This window comes from Phaseolus vulgaris, chromosome 5 (genome assembly GCF_051622355.1).
Source record: "Phaseolus vulgaris cultivar YP4 chromosome 5, ASM5162235v1, whole genome shotgun sequence".
NCBI lineage: Eukaryota > Viridiplantae > Streptophyta > Magnoliopsida > Fabales > Fabaceae > Phaseolus > Phaseolus vulgaris.
The window spans coordinates 15,504,048-15,509,921 of record NC_143502.1 but is presented as its reverse complement, the minus strand read 5'-3'; positions in this window follow the sequence as shown (position 1 = coordinate 15,509,921).

Here is a 5,874-nt window from a genome sequence, read left to right as displayed (position 1 = left end):
TGTCGGATGCTGACCATGCAAAGGCATTCATGTGCTTCTCAATCACACCCATGATCAGTCTTCGCTCTTCTTCAATGAGGGATCCCCCCAACTTGAATTTTCTTCCCCCGATGTCCACTTCGACCCAGCCTTCAGTTGGGTGGGGCCTTCTCTCACTGGCAATGACCGCTCTCGCGATCCCCGACTCGCGAGGAGTGATCGCGCCTTCCTCTTCTTCTTCAACTTGGGCTACCTGGGAGCCCCCCACCGCGGCGTTCTCCATCCTCTGAGCGCCTTGTGTTTCCCTGACCGCCAATCGCTCTTCGCGCACGCCTGGTGGTGGTTTTGTGGTGACGTGGCACACACTTCTCTTTTGCTTCAAGCTGTTCTCATAACAGCGTCTTGCCTCAGCCTGATCCGACTTGATGGTTATCACAGTCCCTTCCATCGACGGCAGCTTCAACTTCATATGCCTTGTCGATGGTATTGCGCCCAGTCTATTGAGCGTTGGCCTCCCCAACAGGACATTGTACGCAGAAGGGGCGTTCACCACCAGGTACTTTATCTTTTCAGTGCGGGCTGTCGTTCCGTCAGTGAACGTTGTCCTCAGCTCGATGTATCCCCGCACTTCTACCTGATCCCCTGCAAAACCGTAGAGACAACCAGTATACGGCCTTAACTGATCGGGGGACAACTGTAGCTTGTTGAATGTTGGCCAGAACATGACATCCGCCGAGCTTCCTTGATCTACGAGTACTCTATGCACTCGTCTTCCTGCTGTGATGAGAGAAATGACCACAGGGTCGTTGTCGTGCGGGACAACGTCTCGTAGGTCAGCCTTCCTGAAGACAATGTCCACCTCAGGGTAATGACTCTCATTCACTGCATCTACCGCCATCACAGATCGAGTGTATCTCCTTCTTTGTGAAGCTGTGCATCCCCCACCAGAGAAGCCTCCAGCGATCGTCTGCACTTCCCCATGCACAGGGACTTCATGTTGTTGCTCTCCAGTTTGGGATCCTGACGCGCGATCACCCTGTGGCTCACGCAGGTAATCTGCTAGAAAACCAGACTTCACCAACTCTGCCAGTTGGTGTCCCAGCGCCAAACAGGAATGAAGTGTATGTCCAAAGGCCTGATGAAACTCACACCATTCATTCTTCTTCCTTCCGAGTACCTTGTCTGTCTTCTCTGGTACTCGTAGTCTTGCTGCTACGGCTGGAAGGGCGATGAGATCCGCCAACCCCACCATGAAGTTGTATCTTGGGGGCGCGTTATTCTCCCTCGCACGCCCCTTACTCTGGTCTTTGCCTGGTGCATAGGGACGAGGTTTTTCCCGCCCCTTCTTCCCCTCTTTGGCCTCATGCACCCTCGCTTGTTGTGGTTTTCCTTGCCCTCCACGCGGTCTGGGTGGTGCAGCACTTCCCCTCTTCTCAGAAACTTCTGTTTCTGCCACTATGTGCGCCACCGCACGCCGTTGGATCTCTGCAAAGGTGCTGGGATGGCTCCTGATGAGAGACTCACTGAAAGGGCCAGGCAGCACTCCCTTCTTAAACGCGTTCACAAGCATATCTTCATCTTTGCTGGGTAGTCTAACCACTTGTGCTCCAAAACGGTTGAGGTAGTCTTTCAGCGACTCCCCCTGGTATTGGCGCACGTCGAACAGGTCGTAGGACACCACTGCAGGTGCCTTGTTGACGATGTATTGCTCGATGAAGAGCTTCGAGAACTGAGAAAATGACGTGATATGCCCTTCTGGTAAACTCACGAACCACTCCATGGCGATTCCGCTCAGTGTGCTCATGAACATCTTGCAGTATACAGCGTCTGAGCCCCCAGACAACATCATCTGGGTGTGGAATGCCGTCAGGTGCGCCTCTGGGTCTTCTACCCCTTTGAACGACGCTTTTACCCCCACCAGGTTGGGAGGCACCATGGTTCCCATAATCTCAGGGGAGAATGGCATAGGAAATGCCCTTGGAGGTGAAGGCTGTCTAGACACCCTTTCGTCAACGACGTGCTCCCTCTGTGCCTGCAGCGTTCTTCTCAACTCTTCGTTGACACGATTTAGCTCGTCGTTCCTGCTTTGCGACGCAGCCAACTCCGTCTGCATCCTCTCTTGTTCGACTTTCGACGCTGCAGCGTTATCCTGCAGCGTGCGCACCATTTCCAGGACCTGCGCCATTGTCACAGCTCCTTCATCAGCGGATGGCGCAGGTGATGGTTGTCTGTTTCTAGGCATCTTCTCTATCAGAGAAACTGACAAAACTCTGGTGAGCTTTTAAAACTGTGGTATATATGGGACAACGATTCACTCGGGCCCCACGGTGGGCGCCAAATGATCCTGCCGGCAACTTGAACGTGGGTGAATCGCTTCGTAACACTTTCTGCCCTGTCTTCGCGACTGTGTCTCCTGAAGAACCACCTTCTGAACTCTCTCTCTCTCTTCTCAGATGGCTTCAAGACGTGACCTGCAAAATACACAGACGGCGCCTCTAGCGGCCGTTTGCACTCCGACGATCAAGTTAGTTCAACAGAACCACCAGAAACTGGAAACTTAGTAAGAATGTGTGTGTGTAGAACTTGCACTCTGTTTTTTCTCTCCCCCACTCTCACTCTGATTCTGCCTTTTATCTCTCTCTTTCCCTGCTTCTGGGCATAACAGAATTCTGTTATGCTTTTCTGGCATGTGTCAGAACCCTGTCATGCTTTTCAGAGAAAGCGTACCTTCAGAATCAGCAATGGGGAGCGTGGGAGTCTGCGCATGTCTGCGCTTGGCTGCGCCTGTCTGTACCTTTAGCGGTACGGAGTGCTCTTTTGTCTGGACCGCACCCCTCTCAGATGGTGACACGTGGAGGCCTGCAACTCACATCTAACCACACACGTGTCACTTACTGGAAGGGCTCTAGCGCCTCTCTTTGTCCGCCTAAGCTACGTCCTTGCGGAGTAACTTAGGATGCTTCTCTTATCTGGGTAAATTGCACACTCTTAGGAGTGGTCGTCGGGTGTGGCTGGTCTAGGCGCACTCACCGAACGTTACTCTCTATGTAGGCGACTTACCCTTCTGGATGACACGCACGTAATGGGTTGAGGGAATCACCAATCACTGACTGGCTTACTAGTTCCCTCAGGCCACTCTCGTGCATGATTCCTTGAGGTGTACTCATGCGAGGTCCATGCGTAACTGATGAATATCCACTAGGAGAGGATTTTATTAATGAAGGAAGAGGATTTTCACCTACACATTTGAAGTTCTTCCTTCTAGTCTTCTCACAAATTAAAAGAAGTCAAAGAGAAGATCAAGCCTAAAGATAAAGAAGTCTACAAACTCTCAAATAATAGGCTTCATATTAAATATCTCTCTTTATAGTTTCTTTTAAATTGTAAATAATATAGAATAATGTTTAGAAAGGTGCTTAGAGGGAAACATGAGACACCTCTTTTGTAAAAGCATCTTTAGGCTTTAGTTTAGCAAATTCTAGGAGCTTGGGGAGTGAGCTTAGTAAGGGGGGTGTGATCTTAGGAGTTTTTTGGGTAGCTTAGGGAATAAGCTATGTAAATGACCAGCCCTTACTCCTATAAAAGGAGGGCTTAGGTCCTTCACAATTCAGATTGGAATTTTATAGTAGAGAGACTATACTCAAATTTGGTGAGAATTTGTGAGTTTTGAGTCTTCTTCTTCTTTGCCTTATCTTGTGAGCTATGGTGAGCTTCAAGTGGTGGCACTCCATCACTTATCTTGGTTCAAGGTTCCAAGTGGCGTGAATGGCTTCTTCCAATTCTCAAAATCCAGCAAGCATCTTCCTATAAGTGTTCTTCTTCCTTTTCTTCAATTTTCCATTCGGTAGTTTTAATGCCTAGTGTTCTTCCTTCATTTTCTACCGTTTACATTTACTTTTCCAGCTTTGTTATTTGTTTCTTTTCGGTTCAGTAGCTAGCTTTTCAATTCTGTCCAGTTTTTAATTCTTGTTCTTCATTTCTTGTGTTTGATTCAATTTGACAATACATGGACTTCCATATGAGTCTTGGTTGGTGCTAAGTTTTGGTGAGTTCTTGAATTAGAACATTGATCCAATTCTAAAGTAAAGTGCCTTTCAAATCCAGCTCAAGTTGCTCCTAAGAATGTCAAGAATCATGTGTTCTTGTAGTTACATTCACATCATGTGGTATCAGAGTCTAGGCTTGTTCTTGCTTAAATTTTGAGTTGTATTGCACTTTACTTTCAAGAGCTCTTTAATTCAAGTTGTTTACCATTCTGTTTTAGGATTTATTTTGAGTTTTCTTGCTGTTTTCTTTTGTTACACCATGTGTTTGTGAAAAGGACTCTAGCACTCATTGTTCATATGAGTATGGCTGCTCTTTTGGAATGGCATTCTCCTTCCTAGAGCTGACCTTAAGCTTCCTTTCACTTGTGGTTATATCTTGTTATGTGTCTTTTAATTTTGCAATCATGTCAAGTTTTGTCTTAGTCATGTTATTCCATAATTGTCATTACTTCTAGTAGTACTTTTATTGCTTTAATTGTTTCTTGCTTTGGTTTACTTTCTGTTTTTTGAGTTTATTGCTTGATCCTTTGTGCATTTTCATTTTTAGATTTGAGTTCATGCTTGTATTTTCATTCTATACAAGTTCCTTTACACAATTTCCATTATGTCTTTGCTAGTTCATCATACTGTTTTTCATTCCTAAATAGGCTCCTCTGTTTTCTTACAAACGTGCTACTGTTTTCAATTTACTGCAATTAATTGGCTCATAGGAAATTTGTGAAAATTTGTATTTACATACTTCAAAGTGTTACAAAAGCATAGAAAAAAGAATCACTCAAAAATTCCAAGTACACAAAAAATGATAAATAAAATACGAAAAGTGTACAATACTGCCGAAAAGAATACGGTAATTGGGCAGCAATTTTGAAAAATTTATTTCTCTCAATTGGCTTACTGTTTTTACCTCATTCCAGTGCCATTTTTGAGTTAAGACATTGAAGTTTCTGTGGTTAATTTTTCACATTCCAGTTCGCTTTCAATCGGTACAGTTAAATCTGTAAACATAGCACAGTTTGCTTTAAAAAAAAAAAAACAATTTCCAGTAGCTGTTTTCTGTTTTCTTTCATCCACTCTAGCACTTTTCTTTAGGACTCTTTTTGTGTGCCTTCTTTATTCATTGAGTTCCTTATTTTTCTTGATTGTCTTTCATTCATATTCTTTCTAGTTTGTCATACATTGCTCTCTGTTTTTGGTTTAGCTTTTATTGTTTACACCTTTTCTTGCTTGTCTTTTTGTTCTTCTTAAAGTTGTGTGGAGACTTGTTCTTAAGTAAGTTGGTTTGCTGTGACATATTTCACTTGAAGCTACTCCATTCCACAAGAAAGGCTTGGTTGAGGACAGAATATTTTCTTGGAGTGGTTTGAGTGCTTTCTTGGGCATTTTCCAGCAACCTATATCTCACTGTTTTTTAATTGTCTAACAAATTTCTTTCACTGTTTTGTTTTCTGTTTTTGTGTATTTTCTGCTCATGGCTCATTTCTCTAGTGGAGAGTCCTCCAAACCATGCTCACCACAAAAGGCAGCCCTTTATGAGGACTTAAAGAATGCCAAGCAATCCAATGCTCACTACCTTGAGGTGATAAGGAAGATGGAAGCACGACTCCAAAGTTTGGAGTTAAACCGAGAAGACATGCATCAAAACCGTGAGAGAAGAACTCCTCCTCCTAGTCGGCATTCTTCAAGGCACTCCCATGGTTATTATGAAGATAATCCAAGGCCAAGACATCATCACCATGAAGAGAGGCGCCAACATGTGGCTGGCCCTTGTTCTCCTAATGTAAAACTTCCTAGTTTTAGTGGTGAAAGTGATCCCAATGTATACTTAGGATGGGAGGCTAAGGTTGACCAA